This window comes from Vipera berus, assembly GCF_964194415.1.
Source record: "Vipera berus genome assembly, chromosome: 9".
In the NCBI taxonomy this organism is placed as follows: Eukaryota; Metazoa; Chordata; class Lepidosauria; order Squamata; family Viperidae; genus Vipera; species Vipera berus.
Genome location: NC_138212.1, coordinates 11,857,510 through 11,873,974, shown reverse-complemented (window position 1 = coordinate 11,873,974; position 16,465 = coordinate 11,857,510). Strand labels below are relative to the sequence as shown.

Below are 16,465 nucleotides of genomic sequence, written 5' to 3'. Positions count from 1 at the left end.
ACCAAATGGCTGAGAGAAACCTATAGTAAACTACTTGAAAAGAATTGGGTGCTGCCGATATTGCCATTAGAAGCAGTGCTGAGCATGCTAAAGGGGGGCCAAGTTTCAACTTCAGCAATGACCTTTTTACCTTCTTCCTATTTTTATTTTTTTTATATAGGTCTAATAAACTCCTAATTTTTCATATCATTATTTTTTAATGTGTACTTTAAGAAAGGGCAACTGGAGTGACCTATTCAAGATAATAAAAAGACATTAACAGTCGCTTGAGTTGTTCAGCTCTGCAGTAGACCTCTCAATCATTGTGGCCATCCATTGCAAGTTATCGGAAACTTGTAGAGAAGTATCCTCTGATAAAGCTAAGAATATATTAATTATTCATGTTCTTCCTGGTGCAGTGCTCAGATAATGTGCAACTTGGGAATGAAACCTCAGCGCACCATTTAATTTGAGAAATTGTCTATATGTTTCTTATGGATTATTTATGCTACAGATTTGTTTCACCTGACATCTTGTTTGATGGTGATTTAGTTGTACATAAGGACCAGAATAGGAGTTTTTTTAATAGCTTGGAGTATTTTCTCTCCTGTTTCCTTTTGATCAGTGCTAATGTTTCTCAACAAGGCACCACTTTTTGAGTGAGCTATCTTGTCAGCATTTAAAGCCTGAGAATTGTTTCATGCACAAGTGAACAAAACTGGGCACTTATGCTTAGAAGCATTCTTAACTCCATGTATTGACAAAGCATCATGTTCTGATTTATATATTTAGGTTTTAAAACTATTGTATGTTATCCATGGAAGAATTATCCTATGGTCAATTTAGGAAACCTAGTTTTGGGGGAAAAAACAAAGTTTTCTGGATTTTGAATATGCATTGCAACAGACAAGGTTGCCATTTCTGAGCAAACATCTTGACAAAAAGCCTCCATTTATGTAATAGAAACCAAAAATCCTTGGAGGCTACCTTCAGGCACGTGGATTTTATGTATTTTATTTTTTTAATGATTGATCATTATGGATACTTTTTGTCAAATATTTATTTCACATAGCTATAGTAGGACTTACACTTTACAGCCATCTCTGAGCGGTTTACAGAGTTAGCATATTGCCCCCAACAATCTGGGTTCTCATTTTACCGATCTCGGAAGGATGGAAGGCCAAGTCAACCCTGAGCTGGTCAGGATTGAACTCTTGGCAGTGGGCAGGGTTAGCCTACAATACTGCCTTCTACCCACTGGCCACCATGGCTCATGGATTTAGCTTTTCATAGAAAATGTCTTTCCTACTATGTCACGGCTTTCTCACTTTCATTCAGCAATCACATATTATGCTGCCCATAATATGGAATGGTCTTTCTATTGTTGAAGACTTGCTTATTTGTCCTGGCCTTCCCTTGATGGCTTCTACCGACAGCTAAGCCTTATTATTAATAAACTGAACCAATGATATCTTATTATGGTAGTTTAGGCTTTTTGTTTATGCATTGTATGCTTTTGCATTTTTGTAATTTTGCTATAAAAAGCTTAAACTTTCCAGTGAAGATGAATATTGATTATTTGAAAATATTATATAATTGATATATAACTGATGCCCATTTACAGAATATCAGGAGTTCACAAACATTTTTGTAAAATACTAAATGTGTGTCCATTTTCATTAAGGAATTTGTATCTTCCTAGGTGATGCCTGTTTCATTCTTTGAAGGCCACCCAAGATCTACCAGCAGAACTACAAAGAAACTTTCGAACACCATGACCTCAAACTTGCCAGATTTATTCTCAATTACACATTTTATCATTTATTGTTAGGAAGTTGTGCTTTTTGATGTTTACTTGGGATTCTCTTTAATACTATATGTCCCTTTTCATTGTTTTTAATATTGTGACCGACAATTTGCCATATTTTACATGTGCTGATGTGCTTTTTTAAAAAAAAATGACATTTTTTTCATTTCCTTTTCCTATGCCATTTTCTGAATCTGTATTATGATGTCAAAAAGAGTACACAGGGCTTATCAAAAAATGTTGCCTTTAAGTGTGATGCTGTTCACCTTTCTGTTCCTCAAGTAGCTTGCAATCTCTCCTACCTTTTGAATAAGTTAAGTGGCATATCAGTAACTTAGAAGTAGCCCCTCTTGTCAGAAAAATCACTGTATGCAAAACTTTAATTTGATTGACTGATCTATAAAATGTCCAGAGTATCCTAACCAGAGCATACTTTGCCTGTGGATTTCCTTCGCTTTTGTGGATATGTCTGTCTTTAGCTGCTTGAACATATCCAGAGGTTGTGGTGTTTATATAAGTAATTCAGTAGTTGCCTAGGTTCAGGGACAATGGAAATTGCTTTTTATACTGTGAATTGTAGAGCTTTTAAATGAATTGTGGTAAGGCATTCAACTCTCATCTGCTCTTTTCTCTCCCTCCACCTTTGTTTTGCTTTACAGTCCTTAGTAGGTGTTCTTTGTAATTCTATCTGCTGTTTAGCCCCACTAAGCTATGAGACTAAGACCCTGAACACAATTAAGTTAGGCTATGATTTATCATGTTGTTGTTTTTCCTCCCCCATAGTCATTTGTAGGTTTGGGTGGAGGGTTTTGTTTTGTTTTTTGTTTTATTTTTTGTGCAGAGGGGGGCAAGAGGCAAAGATTTAAAATCATACCTTTTAAACAAAAGCTAAACTTAGAGCTCTGGCAATATATCGGGATAAGGAATATAATTCCATATAGTTGTTAAAGACAATCTGGCATTCCTTTCATGAAGATGGTATTGAAGGCTATCAGAATAGGGACCTGTTTCCTCAGTGAAAAGTTATCTGGAGAGGGAATATATGAATTTCCATCAGACAATACTTTTTGCAAGAGAATCTTGGGGGCAGCCCTAACCACAGTGCACTGGTGTGGTATCTCTCTCCCTTGTTTCCTTTAGATCTTTTAGAATTCCTTATAAAAGAACTTTCTTTCCCTCAAAAACAAACAAACAAACAAGAAATCATGAACAGAGGTTGTTGCACTTGGTAAATTACACCATTAGCTTTTTCACTATTAACATTAGAATGAAAGCGTAGAATTCAGCATTGGTTGCTGTCCTCAGCCCCCTATTACTACTACCTAAGGCAGGGGTAGGCAGCTGACTCAGGAATTCTGGGAGTTGAAGTCCATGAGTCATAAGAGAGCCGAGGTTGCCTACCCCTGACCTAAGGAATATGTTCAGAGAAAGAGCAACAAGTAATTTATGAAAGGGGTCAGTTTGGGAGTTTTTTTTTAAAAAAAGATAATACACAGATAGGACTACTCTTTTTTAAAAAAAATACTTCACTTTTCTATGAGTATTGCAATTTGCATGTTCAGTGATTGGACTCCAATTTGAAATTCCCGTAAATTTCAAAAATAGGCCATTACCTAGTTGGATAGTTCTTTTTTCCTAAAATATGTGAAGGCTCTGTAAAGATAACAACAAGAAACAGCTCTACCTTTTTCTTAGAAGAACTCAATTTCCGTAAATAAAAGCTTTCATTTACTATTTTTCATAATGCTACTTGTCATATTGCATGTTCCTTTCCTCCTCAGATGTGAGTGGATTTTGATTAAAGAGTGGATTTTGATTAAAGAGTATTTTAGGACTGGAAGATTTAAAGATAGTGCTATGCGAAACATTTTGAATACAAAACATCCCATTTGAGCTTGAAACCCTAATTTTACATTCAAAATGAAGTGTTTGTAACATTTTGAAAGTGTTTTGAGATGGAATGCTGTTTGATCAATTTTGCTTTACTATGCTCTGGACATTACATCATGTTTCCAATGAATGCTGATTGATGCCAGAGGGAAGCCCATCTGGAAACAGATTCTCTCCCCCCCCCCCAGCCGGGAAATAAACAGGATTGCGTTGTAATAGTATTAATGAAAGTAATTGTGAAAGCAGTAGAATAAGTAAGTTTCCTAACAATATAACACTGAACTAGAATAAACTCTGGGCGCTTAATGTGTTTATTACAGAATTAGCTATTTATTGTGGTAGACAAGTAATTGGTATACTTTGGTGCAAAATATTAATATTTCTGCTGCTTTTACTGATGTTTTATTCAAAAGTATAAAGCAGTTTTGAAAGAATTCTATTATGGAATTCTATTACTCACAAAGCTTGTATTCCGTAGGGTTTCTAAGGACAAGTTTTGCCCTTTCGCCAGCTGTAACAGCATGATTTTTATACACTATGGATAGCTAGCCAATGATGTTCTGCTCTGTTTAGCTGACTCTTGCATGGAATGTAAATCCCTCATTAAAAGATATTGCCTCTGCATAACAAGGGGAATGCATGTCAGATTGCACCTCTTCCTGGCCTTTCCATCTGTTGCCCTCCCATTTTCTACCGCCTTAACTTTTGACCTCCATTTTCATTCATGCAACAAGATTAATTTCATTGATTCACCATTTTTGTGTTGTGCGATAGATGACACCCAACTTTTCTTTTTCGGATTTTTAGCTTATTTACTAAAAGTATGTAATGAAATCTGAGTAAGTGTTGCATTAGACTGCAGTAAGGAAGTCCAAGGTGGGATAGTATATATCTGCATTGTGTAATTTCTTGCCTCTTTTTTACAATAGTCAGAAGCAAAACAATGTTCATTTAGCAGTTTGTGTAAATATTTAGGATTATGTTTTCCTAGAAATTACTTAGAAATATGTTAGTTTCAAGAAATGCTCAAAATCACAGGACACATGTGAGTGGAAAAGATGAAAAACTATTCTATCAGATAAAAAGATGAGTTGCAACTGGGCAACAAGACATATCCCAAAGAAAAGGGTTATTCAAATTTTCTTTTTTTATTTTTGTTTCTATATATTTATTAGCAAGGCAACTTGAACTCAGGAGTTTAATAAAAGTTCTGCTTTCCTACTCATGGCCAGATCTAAGATCCCCACCTTCCTTTGAGTATGCCTGAAGATAAAAGCATTATAAAGCAAGAAAAACTTTACATTTTTGCAGATTAAGTTGATTTACATGATATACACCAGGGGTGGCAACTTTAAGACTTGTGGACTTGTGGCTGGGGAATTCTAGGAGCTGAAGTCCACAAGTCTTAGTTGCCAAGGTTGGATATCCCTGATATACCTAAATGAGTGTGCTGTTTTCATGTTAATGTTACTCTGCTTCTGATTATTGTAATGAAACATTAAAAAAAACTTAATAATATGCATATACACGCCTTCCTTTGACTGGCAGTCTAACTGTGCAACAACTGCTGCCAGCTTTTATTTCCCATTGTCCATAAACTGTAAAACTAAACTTCATAGCAGCAAAGGCTGAAAATGTTTAAGCGTCTTCTTAAACCTCTTAGGAATCCTGGGGCTGCTGCCACATAGTAATTATTTTCTTTTCTGAAATTCCTTCCTGCATACAATGTGGATCCACAGTGTTTGCTGCGAAGGGGGTTTCTGTTTACCATCTGAGCTTAAATATTGGCCCTCTTGCTGGCAGCCTTTGTAACTGAACAAGAGTTGTGAGTTTGTTTCCTCCTGGCTACTTATATCCCACAAGTGAGCAATATTTTATTTTGTATAGCCAAGCATGCTGGAGAAATAAAAAAGGAGCTAATAAATCCTTTTAAAATGCATTTGCCAAGCTAATTTAAGTTTCCATAGCAGACACTTTGAACTGTCTACCATTGACAATAGGGATTTTCATGGTTTGAGAAGGAAAAGCATTTGTAGGCTGTTTGTACTCACAATCTCAGAGCTGCCACCATCACCTTAACAGATCCCAAAATAAACCAGCTTCTAGCATTCTCATTTTCTGGGGACCAGCACTGCCATTACTGGAGCAGTAAATAAAATATAGTCTATTTATTTATAATGATGAAATGACTATGCTCCCAGTTATTTCCTTCCCCATTTATGAGATTATCTAGAAACTATCTTAACTGTATAGTAAATGGAAGCTATTTATCTATGAATGTGTGTACAGAAGGAAGAGCAGCAGTATCCAAATTGGTCAAATTAGAAGGGAAAAAATAGGTTTTCATTTGCCAACTATTAAAATACAAATTAACTTTGGGGACTCAAGAGGGTGTTGGGGATTCATAAACTGTGATTTTTTTCCATTTTCATATAAGGGGCAGTTTTTTAAAAATGTATTCTAATGGGGGGTTGGTTCTCTTTTTTACACATTAAATCACACTATTTCACTGCAGATATGAAGGAGCTTTGTAAATTTTTTAAAGACAATTGTATAGAATAGTTCATTCTTTTTAAAAAAAATAGGAACAGAATAAACAATTAGCAAATCTTTATAGTTTATGTAGTTGTTATTTTGAACTTTTGTAGTTAAAGGAAAATTAGATGTAGCATTTAGATATGTGTTCAATCTTGTATTGCATTTTTCAATAAATTTTCAGGTAAAAAAATGATGCTCTTGTCATTTATTAAAGCAGGGCTTTTCAACCTTTTCACCGATTGTACTACTTGATAACCAACCAACCCTCCCCCCCATTTAAAGTTGCAATTGCACTGAAATGACTTGTGACCATTTTTCACACTTATGACCATTGTAGCATGCCCAGGGCCATGTGATTTATATTTGGATGCTTGGCAACTGATTCATATTTATGATGGTCACAGTGTCCCAGGATCATGTAATCTCTTTTTGCAACCTTTTGACAAGCAAAATCAAATCTTGGCTGCTGGTGGCCAAGTGCTAAGGCGGGACTTCCTTCCCTCCCTCCTTCCCTGCCTCCTCCTTGCTCATTCCCATCTCCTTCTGAAGGAAGAATTTGAACACACACAAACCCATATTTTCCCTCTTCCATATATTCATCAAACAAGGAAAAGCCTCCAGAGACAGAAAAGACAAGCTGCTGAGGGAACTAGCTTAAAAAGACACATTCCCCTTTAAGAATTAGCTACTGGCTAGAAAAGAAAGTTAAAGAGCCAGCAGCTGGCACTTAAGGAAGAAAAAAAAATGTAAGTACTGGCTGCCAGCTAAGGCAGCCTCCCCAAATGGCTCCATTCACAAGTAAAGGAATGCTACAGGCAAAATCCATTCAGGAGAAAAATACTTCAAAATCCGTTGCAGCAAAACCTAACAGCTAACAATAGCAGAGCAATAGAAGCTAACACAGAAATGTCAAACACAAGGCCTGGGGGCCGGATCCGGCCCGCGAAGTGGTTTCATGCAGCCCGCAAAGCTATCCTGGAAACAGTGAGGGAACGGCCCCCACTGCCTTGGCCCTGGCCCTGAGACCCTCCTTCTGCCAGAGACCCTCAGATCTGTCCCACTCTTGCCCGGGCCCCCATGGGCACCCTTGATGCGAATGATGTAGAGCTGGCCACGCCCACCCAGTAGGCCGTACGCACTCTAGCCACGCCCACCCAGTAGGCCATGCCCACTCTGGCCATACCCACCCGGCCCCTTGAGGACAACCGCAGTGCTGATGCGGCCCTCAATGAAATTGAGTTTGACACCCCTGAGCTAACACGAGACATCAGCCATCAGCGAAATAGAAATTGCTAAACACTCCTTAAGAACCCAAATCCCAGAACTTCAAAGTCACAAAAGCACATAAAAATCCTTCCACTCTGCATCTCCCTCGGTGCCTCACTTCCAGCCAATGCTGCCTTTCTTCATTGCTGCCTTTCTTCATTCCTCGTGGAGGATGACCCCTTCCCCGCTGCATTTCTTGCCTGTTTGTTGCTGCCAGCACAGATGGCTGCCACAGAAGTTGTAGATTGGCTCATGGCCGGCCTACTTGATCTCCTCTCCCCCTCCCCACCCTCCTCCTCCTCCTTTCCCTTTGGTGCAGCTACAGCTGACTCCTCCTCCTCCCAAGGCTGACTCTTTTTTTCTCTCTCCCTCTCCTGTCCAAACTGCCTCCTTTTCTAGCCTCTCCTGTCTCCGCCCCCATCCTCCTCCTTTCTCTTCCGGGTGAGCCGGAAGTGCCAATCCTGGGGCCTTTGCCTCACCCCAGCCAGTCTGCAGCTCCGGAGGACTCTCTCACAGTAAGTCCTGCACTGCGCTGGCTCATTCCCTCCCCCACTACACTTGGCTGGGCAGGGACGCGTACCACCTGCCATGTGCTAATGTACCACAGGTGGTACACATATCACTGGATGAAAAGCCCTGCAGCTCTACTTTGCCCAGATTATCTGGATTGTAGTTTCTGAAATATGTCGGCTGAAACTTCAGTTCTTCTGTTTGGTTCATACGTAGCCCCAAATGCCTAGTTTAAGTAATGTTAAACCATGATTTTACTGTGTAACTTTAAAAACAAGCTGTTGTTACCTTTGCACAACACTGGTTGAGCTCACGCACTCTGGTAAGCCAAACTCTTAGTTCATGTTGTATGAACCCAGCTTGGTAAGTCATGTTTTATCATTTTGAGAATATAACTTTTGATAGCAACCTGTGGAAAGAGCAATAGTGAGCATTGAAACCTCCAGCCAATCTGCCTTGTGATCATGAGAGTCTTGTCATCTTGCTTCAAGTAGACCTCAACCCCCTCGTATGTCCTTAATGCCCAGGAAATTCCAGAGTCACAGGAAAAGTTGTCCTGCATTAGAGAAGGGGAACTTTCATGGCTGCAGGCTCTCTCCTTTGTGTTCATTCGATTCTGAGTATGACCATGAGGACCTCCAGGATAACTTCTCAGGTATTGATCCTATCAAGTGATGTGCAGTTATATTGCAAATAATGTTTGCTCTCCTTTGCATTCTTCTGAATGGAAAGCTGCTTTTTTGTATGCAAGTTTTTCCATAACAGGATGCGGAGTCAGAGAACAGTCCAAAATCTGTGTCTGCTGTTTTGAGCAGTGACTAGGTGAGTGAGTGGCCCATTCATGGAATGTGCTTTATCAGCCTCATGTTTCAGTCTGGTGTGTCTACAAGTCGGGGCTCAAATAGGAAAGTGTTTTATGCTGCGGCATCAGCAGAGGGAGCCTATTCCCAACTTTGAAAGTAACCATTTGTCTCCTCAAATGTTTTCCAGATACATTGGAATTACAGCCCCTAAAATTCATCTCTGTATTTTTTTATATCTATTTGGCATTTATAAACCTCTGTTTTCAAAAGAGGAATATTTGTGTTCAAAGGAAGAAATGCAAATAGTCTGCTAAAATGTGTTACATTGTACCAGAATTATTCAAAACTGTTGCACCATAAAATTTAGCTAGTAAGAATTTAAGAGCCAAAACATATTATCATCATTTCTAATATGCTTCAATGTTAGGAAATTACTTTTTAGAGCTCAATGAAATTTCATTGCCTCAAAGTAAATTTGCTATGGAGAATTCCTACACACACACACACACACATAGACAGACACCCATATAAAAAAGAAGCTTCAAGTACTTGACTGAATAGATTGTACAATATTCAGTTTCCTGATTGTATGCAATTTCTGGTGTTTGGTCCACTTCACTGACTTTGAAATATAATTAGTGTCTGTCTTGCAATATATTCCATCTGGATTGTAATTTCATATCTTGCTGCAGTGATGAAATAAGACCCATATCTGCGTCAAGCAATGTTAGAATTTAAAAAAATAATTTGCTTACACAAAGATTAAATAATAGTGGAGGGAATTTTTATGAAAGATCAAGATACAATAGAACTACACATCATTAAGCTTAATGATTAATATCTATAATTGGCTTGGATTCACACGTGGTGAATCCATAGCTATAGTTCATAGTTTTCATAATGTGCTGGATGGGTTCACACAATATAGCATCAGGGTAATTTCACTGAGGCAAAGTACAACGGAATAAGCCAGCTGTTATGTCAATATCCTTCCAGTATATTTTGGATTTTAGTTTAGCACTAGAGTTGGATGAGAGCCAACTTGGTGTAGGGTTAAAGCATCAGGCTAGAAAGCAGGAGACTGAGTTTGTCTTGCTTTAGGCACAAAGCCAACTGGGTATCCTTGGACCAGTCATTTGCTCTCAGCCCTAGGAAGGAGGTAATGACAAATCACTTCTGGAAACCTGTCCAACAAAATTTCCAGGACTTGTCTGTGCGGTCTTTGAGATCAGAACAAAAAAAACAACCTTGTACAGTTAAATGCTGCTGGAGAATTCAGGGGGTTGAAATCTACACATCTTAAAAGTTGCTGAGTTTGAGAAACACTACTCTAGAAACCTGACTTCCTTTGTTAGTACCTCTGGGAAATACACCTTCCCATTACCTTATAATAGACTGCATTACATGTTATAATACAATCAAAGCAACCATTTCCCCCTTGTTTTGATAAGTCTGGAAATGCCCTAACACGGGTCCTGGCTGAGGAATTCTGGGAGCTGAAGTCCACAAGTCTTAAAGTTGCCAAGGCTGAGGACCCCTGCCCTAAACAGAACCAACGGTTCCCTTTTATAAAATGGGAATCATAACCTGAGGATCTAGTTGGCGGAAGGCAGAAAGGGGCTAACTGGGGGCAGGAGCGGTGTTGGTGGAGATACTCTCATCTACCTCAATAATACGGCCATCCCTAGCCCAGTGCCCTCCATATGACGCAAGAGCATAAAAATAGCAGCGCTGAATCCTGCCAAGGGCTTCCCAGATGTTTGTTTCTCCTAGGAGCTATCCAGGTATCTCCAGGATGCTCACCATCTTTAACCACCCTTCCATTGGTATTTGGGCAAAAGCTGCCACCAGAGTGGAAATCCGTCTTCACTCACAGCTCTCATTAGACCTATTCCCTATGAATTTATGTAGTCTACTTGCAAAGCCAAGTTAATGACCATCCTCATATCTCATGCATCAACTAACTATGGATTACAAGAAGAAGCATCTTCTTTGGTCTATGTCCTTAGTTTACTCCTTGTGTTTTCAAACCAGGAAAGGAACTGATGGGTTTCCCATTCCCCGCAAGACTTTTTTAAGCTCTTCTATACTGTATGTCCCCAGCACCACCACGTTTTCTAAGCTAATGAGCCCCATTGTGCTTATTCTTTTCCTCCTAGAAAAGTATTTTTGAGTTTCTCATTATGTGGGTTGCCCTCTTCTACTTTTTCTTATGTTCTGTTGTCTCTTTTTCCAAATGTAGCAACGGGAGCTGCGTGCAGTAGTCCTGAGGGTGATGATGCACTGCCTACTTAAATATTTCTGCTCCAATGTGCATCACTTTACACTTCCTTAAATGGAACCACATTTACCATTTGTTTGATAAAAGTCAAACATTTTAAAGAGAATCTTCTGGAGCTCTTCACAATTACTATTGGATCTCACTGCCATCCATGAATTTGGCTAGCTTACTACCCACCCTTAAACTAGGATCTAGTATGACCAAGTTAAAAAGCACCAGTCCTAACACACAGTCTTGTGAGATTTCCCCCCTTGAAAGGGTTATTCTTTTATTCTTACTTTTCTTTTTCTGCAAGTTAGCAATTCCTAAAAAGACAGATCTTATGCCATATTTGAACTATAACTGCCATACTTTCTCACCAGCATGGCCAGTGGCCATGTTAGGGATAATCTGAAGATATCCATAGAAATTATCCAGGGCTTGGATCCAGAAATCCAGCAGAAAATCTATTTTTGCAGTGTCCTTAACCTGATATCTGGACAGACTGCAATAGCAGAATTCATTTTCTGCTATGTGTTTCATGTTGGCCACCATTCTAAATCAATTCATATGTTAATTTCTTCCAGATGCTGCAGGAACTGTACCTGACAGGATAATGTGCCTCACATGAAAAGCAGTGTCATGTGCCCGTGGGCTGGACGCATCATCTGGAAGCCACGCCCACCCCATTGCCGGCAATGGCGAAAAAGCTCCGATACGTTGCACGATGTCACGTGATGCCGCGAGTTTGACATGTCTGTGCTAGGGCAAGAGTTTCTCAACTTTAGCAGCTTTCAGGTGTGTCAGCTTTAATGTCCAGAATTCCCCAGCCAGCAAGGAGTTGAAATCCACACATCTGAAAGCTGTCAAGGTTGAGAAATGCTGCCCTAGGGCAAGGTCACAAAATTCAAGATAGTATTTCAATATTTTGTTGATATCCTGTAGACACCCCCCTGTGACAAAGAGACTGGGTGTTTCACAATGTACTGCATTTGAAATACACTCATTAGATTTTACCTAGTCATCTTGCAAGGGCAGGTGGGTAAGTTACCTTCTCGGATCTCATGCAAACCCATCACATTCGACTGAGTAACCGCTGTTGCACTTAGCACATGGCACCAACGTAGCTGTAAATGAGCAAGATTTACAGTTTGGAGCACTTTGCGACTCAGAAACAAATGACATAACCAGAAGACCCTTTTCATACCCTTTTCCAAAACAGACTGTGGAGCAATTGAGATAGCTGATCCTCCCACCGCTCCACCCCGGGATACACAATGGGAGTGAAGAAGGAGGCTTAGCCAGACCTCAACTATTTCATTCCTTGGCTAACATCCCAGCAGATGCCGATGTTTTGATGGCCCCACTTGATTTGACCTCATTATTGATTCCGAATGATGCTTTCATTGGCAGCCTGTCCAGCGGGTTAAACCAGCTATGGAGTGTCGAGAGTTCCCTCAGGCTTTGAAGTGGGATGCAAAAAAGAAGCATAACTCTTACACCAGCCCTGATATCCCAGCCTTATACTACAGATGCAAGAGTGGAAGGAAAAGTTTTATGGGAAAGAAATCAACTTTGCCTTCTGGTTGGGAAGGGAACACTCAGGAAATCATACTTTCCATTCAAGTTTTAAATCAGGAAATTTGGGCATTGCATTGGTGGAGAGTGGAAGGTTAAGAATTGCTACTCAGGCCTGCAATAGATGTTCCTGTCTGGATTATACCTGTTCCAGATATCAGCCGTTCATTGCATTGTTTTCCATTGCATTCAGTGCAATGCATCGCGTCGCATCCAGTGGTGGGATTCAAACATGCGAACAACCGGTTCTGTGCGTAGATCCCACTTCCGGAAGTCCATCCTGGGCCTGGGCAACAATAAAGTAGCTACCGGTTCTGCCGAAGTGGTGCGAACCGGCTGAATCCCGCCACCGATTGCATCCCATCCCGTTCTCCTTTGAATTTTCTCCAGGATATGCAAAGAGGTATAAGAGTGAAGAGAAGAGGAATAAAGATGATAAGGGATCTGGAGGCTAAACAATATGATGAATGATTGAGGAAACTAGGTATGTCTAACCTAAGAAAAAGAAGAGCCAGGGGTGATGTGATAGCTGCCAAGTGCCTGAATTCTGATCACATGATTCTCGGGATGCTATGATGGTCGAAAATATGAGGAGCAGTTACAAGTCACTTTTTTCAGTGCTGCTGTAACTTTTATTGGTCACTAAATGAATGGCTGTAAGTGAAGGACTACTTGTATTCCAGCAGGAAGAACCTGTGCAAAGTGGGCGGGGCTAAACAGAAAAATCCACCTTTTTGTCTGGTCTTCCCTTTTCAATCTCTCTTCCTGACGCCTCTCTTTCTCTCTGCATAGCTTTTTCCTCCCACTGAGTAGGAAGAGGCTGCTGGAAATCTGGTATGGACTTTGGCAAAGGATGTTTCACCCATGAATTAAAGGGGTTCTCGTGGTAACTCATTTTCTGGGGACAGAGGCAATGTGTAATTTATTTATGTAATAGAAGGGAATATATTTAGACTTCTGGCATTCGGTGATATTTACTTGACCATGTAACCGTGGTCAAGTTTCAGCCTGCAGTATTTTCCCACGAAAGAGCAGTGAATAGGGCAAAGATGGCAAAAAAATAAAAAAAAATAGTGTCCCGTTCTTTCCTTTGAAATCAGGCTCAAAACAAAAGGATGTTTTGGGGGTTTTTTTATACATCCCTGATGACAGTTAACTGAGGACATGGCAAAGAATCTTGAAAATGCAAAAGGAATGTAGTGAGAAGCATTCAGAATTCAAGAAGGAAAAACGTAAAGAGAAGGAAAAAAAAGGCATTTTTATTTATTTGTTTGGTCTTAAGTTTAGATCTATAATAACCTGATATCTGATGTGGTTGATACCACAGGAAGAGCAGCAGCATCTGGAAAGGCCTATAGTCCAAATAATTTCATGTTTTCCCATCTGGAAATGCTTGTTGGATGAGATTGGTCAGAAGGAACTCTCAAATTTCCTGAGTATTTCCATCCTCTTGGAATGTCCTTCCTTCCTTCCTTCCTTCCTTCCTTCCTTCCTTCCTTCCTTCCTTCCTTCCTTTTACTTGTGGTGCTAAAGGGAAACAATTGCACCCAACAGCTCAACCAAATGGATCACTAGTAAGATTTAAATTTTAAATCTCTTTACAAACATTCATCTACATTTAAGGCCCAGAGCTTTTCCCCCAGCCCATTCTTCAGATGAGGCAATACAGAACAAACAAAACAATACAGAAGATCATCTGCATTAGCAACTGTGCTCAGTTCTGGGAAACTGCTGCAGACGGAGGCCTGTTTTAAGCCATAAAAGTTTTTATTCTTTCACTCTCCCAAAATAACATCACTGTGACGTTTTTCTGCAAATCTAGCTTTAATTCTAATGTTCCTCCAAGGCCGCGTGTGCAGCATTCCCTCCTTCAGTTTCCTGCACACCAACATTCCTAGGAAGTCAGGAAGGGAGCTGTTGGCCTAAAAATCACTGTGTGATCACAATGACTGTCATGAATACATACATACCAGTTGCCAAACGTCCGAATTTTGATCATGTGACCACAGGGATGATACACGGGCTGTGTGAAAAATGATCCTTTTTTTTCTCCAGCGCCGTAACTTTGAACAGTCGCTAAATGAATGATTGTTGAGGACTACTTTTATATAATATTGTTAAAGTATATAAATGTGTGTGTGTGTGTGTGTGTGTGTGTGTGTGTGTGTGTGTGTGTATGCCAAAGACACCAGCCTGAAGATGACGAGTGGGACCTCGTTGAAATGTCGCCAAGACACCCTCAATCCTACACGGGAAAAGACCCGAATACATACCTTTACCCGTGAAAATCTACGAAAACACACACACACACACACACACGTGTGTGAGTGTGTGTGTGTGTGTGTGTGTGTATATATATATATATATAGGTAAAGGTAAAGGTTCCCCCGCACATGCGTGCTAGTCGTTTCCGACTCTAGGGGCCGGTGCTCATCTCCGTTTCATAGCCGAAGAGCCAGCGTTTGTCCGAGGACGTCTCCGTGGTCATGTGGCCGGCATGACTAGACGCCAAAGGCGCACGGAACGCTGTTACCTTCCCACCATAGTGGTCCCTATTTTTCTACTTGCATTTTTACGTGCTTTCGAACCGCTAGGTGGGCAGAAGCTGGGACGAGTAACAGGCGCTCACTCTGTTACGCGGCACTCGGGATTCGACCCGCCAAACTGCCGACCTTCTGATCGACAAGCTCAGCGTCCTAACCCACTGAGCCACCGCGTCCCTTGTATATATATATATATATATATATATATATATATATATATATATATATATATATATATATATATATATATATATAATCACATTATTAGCTGTTCAGGCTCTCAGGCGGCCTGTGGACCATGGGCTGGACATGCCTGCTTTAAAAGATGGATTTTTTTGGTTTTTGTACCTTCGACTCAATCTTGACTTCTAGCAACTGCCTGGAAAAAATCCCTGACATTTTCTTGGCAAGGTTTTCAGAAGTGGTTTGCCATTGTCTCCTTCCTAGGCTAAGAGAGAATGACTGGCCTAAGGTCACCCAGTTGTGCCTAAGGCAGGACTAGAACTCAGTTTTCTGGATCCTGGCCTACTGACTTAACACCAATCTGGCTCCTTTTTAACAGTTTGGGAGCCCAATACTTAAGAAAATATAGCTCTCTCTATAAACCTAACACTAGGTTTTGTGGGATGGCTCTGATCATAGGATTATAGGGTTTCCTGCCTGAGCAGGGTGTTGGACTAGATGACCTCCAAGGCCCCTTCCAACATCATCATCTTCATCATCACTATTATCCCATGGTTGGGAGAACAGTGCCATGTGGATATGAGATTCTTCTCTAACATGATGCTCTAACTTTGGAAAGCCTTCCTCTGCCGCCCTTGTTTGCTTTTATTTTTACTCTGGCATTCAAGATTTAAGCATCCTCTTCTAGCTGTGTCCAGCTGGTCCTTATTTAAACAACTCCCTCTTATGCCTCTCTTCATGTGTTATGGCTATTTTAATCTTTTAAAGTTTTGGTTCTCTTCAGTTCATTTTAGCGTTTTCTCCCATTTATGGACTGCAATCCATCCTGAAAATTAAAAGATTAATGAAAACAACAAACAAACAAAAAAACATAAGATGAGATCGCTTGAAAAAGATTATGGCATCACTATCCCAAAGGTGCTTTTTCGAAAGGCAACAGGACTTTCTTTGTTTTCCTTGAAGACGTTTCGCTTTTCGTCCAAGAAGCTTCTTCAGTTGTGACTGAAGAACTTTAACTGAAGAAGCTTCTTGGATGAGAAGCAAAATGTCTTTAAGGAAAAGCAACGAAAGTCCCATTGGCTCTTGAAAAAGCACCATTGGGACAATC

The 16,465-nt window shown here is 40.1% G+C and overlaps 1 protein-coding gene across 16 annotated transcripts in view; it reads left to right on the top strand.

Annotated features, from left to right (window-relative positions):
* The window catches only part of EPB41 (erythrocyte membrane protein band 4.1), a 103,047-nt gene extending 96,761 nt beyond the window's left edge, over positions 1-6,286 (top strand). For all 16 annotated transcript variants that reach the window (XM_081335089.1, XM_081335084.1, XM_081335086.1 and 13 more), the window contains one exon: positions 1,682-6,286. The gene's annotated coding sequence lies outside the window, so the exon portion shown is untranslated. The remainder of the gene's footprint in view (positions 1-1,681) is intronic.
* Positions 6,287-16,465: the final 10,179 nt, after the last annotated feature.